This window comes from Pseudophryne corroboree, chromosome 5, assembly GCF_028390025.1.
Source record: "Pseudophryne corroboree isolate aPseCor3 chromosome 5, aPseCor3.hap2, whole genome shotgun sequence".
NCBI lineage: Eukaryota > Metazoa > Chordata > Amphibia > Anura > Myobatrachidae > Pseudophryne > Pseudophryne corroboree.
This window is the reverse complement of record NC_086448.1, coordinates 772,962,481-772,972,154: the sequence shown is the minus strand read 5'-3', so window position 1 is coordinate 772,972,154 and position 9,674 is coordinate 772,962,481.

Sequence of the window (9,674 nt, the reverse complement as noted above, 5' to 3'; positions counted from 1 at the left end):
CGGCCGCGGAACCGAACCCAAAACCAAAACACAAAACCCGAAAAATTTCAAGTGCACATCCCTAATTTTTACAACCAGGACCGGCTCAAAGAGCCCGAGGCTGGTAGGAGGGGGGACCCCACGCAAATTTTTTCTTGATTTTTAATACTTTAATTTTTTTTTAAAGGTGCACAATGAAGCCCTACACGGATCTCACAGATCCGGCCGAGATTCATTGTGTTAATTTCAGCAGTGTTTCACTATTCACTCCCGTAAAACACTGTCCGAAAATACAAATGACATCGACATCGGAAAAAACGAAAATGCAGACTACGACAGCATAGTAAATGAGGCGTACAAAATTCAAAAAGTTGCAAATTCACACATTCAATGTCATTCGTGTTTGAACTTTAACCTACTTCAGAAAAATACGAATTTTAGTAAATATACCCCCCAGTATGAGTGTCAGGGTGTGTGTGTCTTAGTATGACTGTGTGTGTGTTTCAGTGTGTGCCTCTGCCTCAGTATGAGTGTTAGTGTGTGTCTCCATATCAGTGTGTGTGTTTCAGTATGAGTGTGTGTGCCTCTGCCTCAGTATGAGTGTCAGTGTGTGTGTGTGTGTGTGTGTGTGTGTGTGTGTGTGTGTGTCTCAGTGTCAGTGTGTGTCTCAGTATGAGTGTCAGTGTGTGTGTTTCAGTATGAGTGTGTGTGCCTCTTCCTCAGTATGAGTGTCAGTGTATGTGTCTCCGTATCAGTGTGTGTGTTTCAGTACGAGTGTGTGTGCCTCTGCCTCAGTATGAGTGTCAGTGTGTGTGTCTCCGTATCAGTGTGTGTGTTTCAGTACGAGTGTGTGTGCCTCTGCCTCAGTATGAGTGTCAGTGTGTGTGTCTCCGTATCAGTGTGTGTGTTTCAGTACGAGTGTGTGTGCCTCTGCCTCAGTATGACCTGAACGCTGTGCTGTGACAAACTGCAGCGAGCGATCGGGTCGGAATTACCCCCTCTGTCCATTGCTTTAGTTCTGAACATGTTACCCTTATAAACATAACAATTACTACAACATTATTGTGCATAACGGCAAGCTTACAAGCAGTCAAGAAACACCAGAGAGCAAGAGTAGCAGTTGAAATGCATGTACTGTATGCCCATTGCCGTGGGGCTCACTTTTTAAGTGTGTTGATTGGAAAGGAAGCAAAATTTAAATCTGTCTGGAGACACCAAGCCACACTAATCCTTGTATGCCGATGTATCCTTAGTTATTTCATCTGGAAGGGTTACTGAGAATAGATTAGGTTCTATGACCAAAATCCTGTGCTGCCTAGGCAGTGTTCTATGACACCAGATGGATGTCTTGGTCTACCTACAATACACATACAGTATAATGATCAATTTCCAAGTACCAAATTCTGCTTTATGTACTTATACAGTATGTTACCTAGAGTGATCTATCATCAGAAAACACAGCGCCGTGACAGAGTGACCTGTGTCGGCCCCACCCCTAGACCCGAGATGTCATGATGTCACTCCTAGAGGGCGGGGACACCAGCTCTAGGATGTAGAGCTCTGTCCTAAAGCATCCTAAGGACGCTCTGGCAACTTCACATTCTGCAGGGTGCATGACAGGAGTGTCTCTTGGAAACTCCAGGTGGCACTGCCATAGTGCTGCTGGCTGCAGGGTGCTATTGCTGCGTCCTGTGCAACAGCATCATTCACACACCCGTAGTTATGGCTCTGAGATGACACCTACAGTACCATGGTTTATCACCTGGCAACGGATTCTGTGTACAGTAGTCTGCATCGTGCTTTGCCTAGAGTGCTGTATCTTAAACTGTCAGATTCTGCTCCATATGTTATATAAAGCAGTCTAAGGGGCTACCTAGTGCAACGTGTATAATAAGCTACCTAGTGCAATGTGTATAAGGGGCTACCTAGTGCAATGTGTATAAGGGGCTACCTAGTGCAACGTGTATAAGAAGCTACCTAGTGCAACGTGTATAAGAAGCTGCCTAGTGCAATGTGTATAAGGGGCTACCTAGTGCAATGTGTATAAGGGGCTACCTAGTGCAACGTGTATAAGAAGCTACCTAGTGCAACGTGTATAAGAAGCTGCCTAGTGCAATGTGTTTAAGGGGCTACCTAGTGCAATGTGTATAAGGGGCTGCCTAGTACAATGTGTATAAGGGGCTCGACCTGGCGCAACGTGTATAAGGGGCTCAACCTGGCACAATTTGTATACAGCAGTCACTGCCCCCCCCCCTCCCCCCTCACCTCCGGATCAGAGCAGTGGCGTAGCACGGCATACTGACACATGGATCGTCAGGAATGGCTGTAGAGGCACCGAGCACCCGTGCAAAGGTACAGCTGGTGAGTTATTAAGCCGGGAAGGCGGAGGAGTTGGATGTTCAGTGGCCGACATCATTGTGCTTTGGAGGGGGGGCAGCCTGAGCCCTAAATCCGGCTCTGACTAGAGCCCCTTATTCACATTATACCACACAGTAGCACCCCTTATACAAGTTACGCCATACAGTACTACCCCTTATATACGTTACGCTGAACAGTACTACCCCTTATACACATTATGCCACACAGTACTATAATCACCTGTAGTAGCACTTTGATCAGATTTCACAGCGGTGCTGAAACAAAGGGGGTGCAAGGTGCATCTTTAATTAAAGGGTTAGGTATCAAGTTGCTGCTGTGTGGAATTAAGCACTATAAAAGCTTGAAGGTCGTACATTAAGACTAGTTAACATGTACAGTGATAACGTCATGTCACTGAAACAGGTTTGGTTTTGGTGCACTGCCTTTGATAGCGTTCAAGATGAGCAGTGATCCATTGGCAGGTACTAAACCATCCTCCCCACAACCCTGACCTGGTTCTGAGTGATTTCCATCTCTTTGGACCGTTGAAGAAGCACCTGGGAGGAAGGCGATTCGCAACCGACGGTGAAGTCCAGCAAGCGATTACTTCCTGGCTTCAGGAGCTTGACACTGATTTCTTCTGTGCCGGGATACAAACCTTCGTGTACCGCTGGATCAAAGTGCTTCGACAAATATGGGACTATGTGGAAAAATAATCTGTACCAAGGCAATACTATTGATTATACGTATATGTACGAGCTGAATACATTTAAGCAATGAGCAGTCTTGTTACCTTATTTATTGAACCACCCTCGTACAATTCAGACTCAGTACCAAGCAGTAACATTAATACATGAAGGAGCTGATGCTCAGTTGAATGAACGCCTGTTGGCAGATTGTTTAATGGGTTCTATCGCACTGAGTATTCACCAATCAGGCGGCGCACCGTAAACTGCTTACAACTCTGCATCAGGCCAAATGACCCCAGAGCAGAAGCTCTGAACAAAACCTGTATTAGATTTGGAATTCAGAAAATGTTAGTTTAGTATTTAAAAGTGGTTCACAAACTTTATTGATTCATGGTGCCCTAGAAGAGTATAAGCAATTTTTTCACAGCACCCCTAGGCCAAAAGTTTCTTATTGAGGAATCCATCAAAAATCATAAAATTAAGGGGGAGAATTATCAAAGCTTGGCAAGAGATAGGGTGGATGGAGATACACTTGCCAGCCAATCTACTGCTATTTATACAGGCTGTGTTTGAAAATTGGCAGTTAGGAGTGGATTGGTTGGTACTTTATCTCTCACCACTTTGTTTCTCCAAGCTTTGATAAATCCCCCCCCCCCCCCCCCCCATGTAACTTGTGCTTACCTGTCATCCTTAGGGTCAGTATGTGGTGTTGGACAAGGCTGCGCTTCTGTTTGTCCACAAATTTGTGATTGACAGCCACCACCTTAACCATAGATAATTTGATTTAGTGCTGGACCACCAACCCGTGACACCCCTGCAGGTGGACCGTGTCACCCCAGGGTGCCACAGCAACCAGTTTGGGAACTACCTGTACAAAGTTTTCTCTTTTGAAATGTGCAAAACGGCATGCCTCAGGCAGACACAACTAGATGCATAGCTTGATAAGTCGTGTCCTCCGGGTACAGCGTACAGCGTATAACATCGATTTCATAATGCCGGTACTCAGAATAAACATGCAGAAAGGTATGAATTACCAACGTTTCAATGCTATATTTTGTATTGCATTTTTATCACAGTGCACCCTGATGTGAGAGAAGGAAGGAGGGAGGGAGAGTTGCAGAGGTGAGAGATGGATGGAAGGAGGAAGTGAGGTAGAGAGATGAGAGATGATTGGAAGGAGGAAGTGAGGTGGAGAGGTGAGAGATGGATGGAAGGAGGAAGTGAGGGGGAGACGTGAGAGATGGATAGAAGGAGGAAGTGAGGTGGAGAGGTAAGAGATGGATGGAAGGAGGAAGTGAGGTGGAGAGGTAAGAGATGGATGGAAGGAGGAAGTGAGGTGCAGAGGTGAGAGATGTATGGAAGGAGGAAGTGAGGTGGAGAGATGAGAGATGGATGGAAGGAGGAAGTGAGGTGGAGAGGTAAGAGATGGATGGAAGGAGGAAGTGAGGTGGAGAGGTGAGAGATGGATGGAAGGAGGAAGTGAGGGGGAGACGTGAGAGATGGATAGAAGGAGGAAGTGAGGTGGAGAGGTAAGAGATGGATGGAAGGAGGAAGTGAGGTGGAGAGGTAAGAGATGGATGGAAGGAGGAAGTGAGGTGCAGAGGTGAGAGATGTATGGAAGGAGGAAGTGAGGTGGAGAGATGAGAGATGGATGGAAGGAGGAAGTGAGGTGGAGAGGTGAGAGATGGATGGAAGGAGGAAGTGAGGTGGAGAGATGAGAGATGGATGGAAGGAGGAAGTGAGGTGGAGAGATGAGAGATGGATGGAAGGAGGAAGTGAGGTGGAGAGATGAGAGATGGATGGAAGGAGGAAGTGAGGTGGAGAGATGAGAGATGGATGGAACGAGGAAGTGAGGTGGAGAGATGAGAGATGGATGGAAGGAGGAAGTGAGGTGGAGTGGTCAATTCCGGTCCCGGATAGGCTGATGTGATCGCAGCGGCTTAGTAAGTCCTAGGCTGCGCAGAGACTGCACAAAATCAGTTTGCACACTTGCACAGCTAAAATATCCCCTCCCCCTGTAGGCGGCAACTATCTGATCGCAGAACTGCAAAAATCACTGCCCAGCGATCAGATCTGAATTACTCACTAAAGAAGGACAGAGGGTATGAGAGGTATAGGGGGTAAGTAAGGGAAGGAGGAAGTAAGAGGATCAGGGGTGACATTAAGGAAATATTAAATAAAACATACTGTATGGGGAAGAGGATGATGGATACAGGGTAGAGAGGGAACACAGATATGATAACATTATAACATTTAATATGGTTCTTTTATACTATATAGTTTTAAAAAGTATCAAAAATAAATTTTTACGTTCTCAAAATCCCTTAATTTTCTGGGCTTCCAGTTGCACCCCGCATCCTCGTCCATTATGTTAAATTTTCCATATCCCCACTTCTAAATTCCCACTTCGACCACTGTATATATAATATATATATACACAGTATATGTTCCATCGTGACCTTCATAGTGGGCGCACTTAAACAAAGACAGCATTGAAGTTACAGTTCCTTTAAGACACAAAGCTTTAACTCTTAAAGACGTGAAGTTGGTTGTATATAGAGGTGAATTCTGCCACTTGGCCCAATTATGGGGGTAATTCAGACTGCATCGCTGCAGCGGCAGTGATCTCAGTCTGAATTACTATGCGCAGTGCACACGTGCGGCCAGTGAGATGCTGTCAGCACACACACGGGTGGTAGGGTGTATGTCATTTCTGATAATAACAGTATTGTTTATACCTATACTATTTGCAACATTGTAAATATATACTGTAGATATATGTCATGTGGGTGTAATTTATGATCTTATAGTTCACATTTTTAGCTCAAATACTAAAAATATTGGTCACCTAACGCATTTTCATGCACAAATCCGCATCCCAAAAACAGATTTTGGGCAGTACGGACGGTGTAATGGTTAGAATTACCGCCTCAAAGCACTGAGATCATGGGTTTGATTCCCACCATGGCCCTAACGGTGTGGAGCTTGTATATTGTCCCCATACTTGCGTGGGTTTCCTCCGGGTACTCCGGTTTCCTCCCACAATCCAAAAATATACTGGTAGGTTAATTGGCTTCAAGTTCTGACAAAATGAACCCTAGTATGAGTGTGTGTGCTTATAAATTAGCTAGGGAATATAGATTGTAAGCTCCACTGGGGAGCAGGGACTGATGTGAATGGCCATATATTCTCTGTAAAGCGCTGCGGAATATGTGTGTGCTATATAAATAACTTGTAATAAATAAAATAATAATAATAAACTTCACTCCACACAGTATTTTACAGCATTTGAAACAAGTTCCTGTTTTCCGCCACTAGATGACACTATAACTCAAGCAAACAAGTGGACTGTACTAATGAGACGTGAGTTATTATACCAGTATACAGTATATGCCATCATGATTCATGTTAACATTTATTCTAGAGTCTTCTATTGTGTTATATGAAAGTGGTAGATAAGATAGTCTAATTGCAAAAGAAATCACAAAACAACATTCAAAGAAACACTAGAAAGATATCCTGTGTGGAATCTCAATATGGTTTGATTTGTATATAAGGAGCTCACCTCCTTTTGTGCATTGTTACTAGAGATTTGCGGTGGACACTTTTCGGGTTTTGTGTATTGGTTTTGGATACGGATACCTGCTTGTGTTTTGGATCTGGATTGGTTTTGCCAAAACCACCCTTGCTGGTTTTGGTTTTGGATCTGGATGTTTTTTGAAAAAAACATAACAGCTAAAATCACAGAATTTTGGGGTAATTTTGATCCTACGGTATTATTAAGCTCAATAACTTTAATTTCCAGTCTATTCTGAACACCTCACACCTCACAATATTGTGTTTAGGCCAAAGGTTTGCACTGATGCAGCTGGATAACTAAGCTAAGTGACACAAGTGAGCGACACAAACACCTGGCCCATCTAGGAGTGGCACTGCATTGACAGACAGGATGGCAGTTTTAAAAACTAGGCCCGAAAGAGCACATAATGCAAAGGGGAAAAAAAGAGGTGCAACGAGGTAGCTGGATGACTAAGCTAAGCGACACAAGTGGGCGGCACAAACACCTGGCCCATCTAGGAGTGGCACTGCAGTGGCAGACAGGATGGCAGTTTTAAAAACTACGCCCCAAAGAGCACATAATGCAAAGAAGAAAAAGAGGTGCAAGATGGAATTGTCTTTGGCCCTCCCGGCCCTCCCACCCTTATGTTGTTTAAACAGGACATGCACAGTTTAATAAACCCATCATTTCAGCGACAGGTGGTCCCCCTCGAAGAAGCTCGCCAAGTTCTCAGAATCATAGCTAGCTACAAACATACCACCTCCATATTTGTTGTCTTTTCACATTATGAGAAGAGGAAGAGGACAGTGTCAAGAAGGTGATTAAAAATTAGAGAGGCACACACAATCAGGAACAACACACAGGCTTTCACCTCCACTCCTATATTAGTGTGGAACAGAAAGGACTTCAACCAAGCAAATATTTAATTATTAATTACCACATTACTAGACAAACTAAAAAACTAGGGGCCAGAGCCTCCAAAATTGTACCCCTTTCTCCATTTTTAGGGATTAAGATAATCTTGGACTTAATGCTGGGATGAAAATAAACTGGAGTATACCACAGGATCAAGATTGGATATTTTCCCCTCCACGGAGTCTGGAGACTTATTTTCTGAAAATCTTGTGGGTTTCTGTTTATTCCATTTTTTATTGCATTTTTATTTACAGATTTTGTGACAGATGCTTTATTTTTTATTTTCACAGCTCCCAGTTACACGCATGTGAGCATACCTGTGTGTCTGTTTTATTCATATTTTATTTTTAAATAAAGCAGCCCCTTAAATGTTTTAGCAGCCCCTCCTGAGACCCACAGCAGCCCCAGATGGGGAAAGTTGAGTTCGGGTGGGTTCGGTAAAGTACTAAGCACGACTGTGCAGTAAATATTTTGGTTATTAAGCCCCTGCACTAGTGGATCTTACCACTCTTCAGTCAAACTAATTTCATACTACAGATGTGTCCATTTACATCTTTGCTTTTTACCAATTTGGTACAACATGTAAAACATGGCTAAGCTGTTTTTCACGAGTAGCGAGTGGATAAATTTCAAAAATGTTATTTCCCATAACAGAATATGTATAAAGTAACATATTAAAGAAGCAAATTAAGAAAAATCACAAGGCATGTCAAAATCTCTGAGTCTAAGGCATGCAAAACTGTGCCATACATGGCGGGATATAGCAAAGATGGATGTGACACATCTTGTATATGTAGGACTGAGGGAGGAAGCAATGCTAACCTCCGTGTCCACAGCATGCCTCAGCCTGGCAAGTTAGACAGCTTCCTGGCTGTAAGCCACCATGAGACTCCATACTGGGCCTTATTCAGTAACTGATTGTGCCTCATAGGAGCTCCTGGCCCATCTAGTGCTGCAGTGCAATGGAAAGCTGATGCAATGGAAGATCACTGAAACTCTGTTCTTCTAACACCGAGATGTCTTGTGATAACCCCACACAGCCCTTAGGAAAAGAAGATCTCTGAACAACAAATGTGCATCTTCTAAATAAATAATCCCAAAATGTGGAACATCAATAATAAATCAAAATTAATGTTGACTAATTGGAGCCATTCATTTGAGTTTAGTCCCTAACATGAAATAATTGAGAAGAACGTCTCTCTAATGCTCCGGCAGAAAACATCACGTTTACCTCTCTGGCAGTTGCGGTGGATTATGATTCAGTTTCTTCTGAGTCAAACTGTCTTTGGCCACAAATGTGGTCTCTCCCCACTTTATTTAAAAACACTTTCCATTTCCACCTTTGCGGCTAGTTTTCACAAATCTGTTTGTGATGTTGAAGCTTGTTTCATATCTGCTCTAGGCTTTCATTTAAAAATAGGATCAAGTACAGCAGCACCCCTGGATTTATACAGCATAGGTAGCACCCCTGGAGAATTACACAGCACAGCAGACAGGCACCAGCACCCCTGGACTTAAATGGCAGTGGGGCAGCACCCCTGGACAGATAGGGTAGAGGGACAGCACCCCATATAGGGCAGCACCTCTGGAATGATGTGGCAGGCAAATAAATGATGTGCCAGATGGAATTTTCCTTGGGCCCTCCCATTCACCCTTATGTTGTATAAACAGGACATGCACACTTTAATAAACCAATCATTTCAGCAACAGGGTGTGACACATAACTTTGGCTGAAATTATTTGTTTGTTTGGGCCCCCACCAAAAAAGAAGCAATTAATCTCTCCTTGCACAAACTGGCTCTACAGTGGCAAGATGTCCTAATCCTCAGATCCTCCCCCTTCAGTGTTTACACCATCATCCTCATAGAGAAATAATATTCAAACAAACAAACAAACAAACAAACCATATAATTTAGGTGTCAGTGGACTGCTTATGCTATTACCCAACTTGACAATGACTTATGATGAATGCGCTGCAGGTGACGTATAAGGGAGGATGTTCGAAGGTGGTTAACGTACTTACCCCTACTTATTATGGATTGACAAAGGCAACAGATGGCGTGACACCTGTTGTCCGGATTTGTGGAGAAATAATTCCACACCGAAGAGGTGGCTTTCTGGGTATTTTGCCCAGGCATGACAATGGCCAACAACTGTCTCCACTGGTGCCTTAT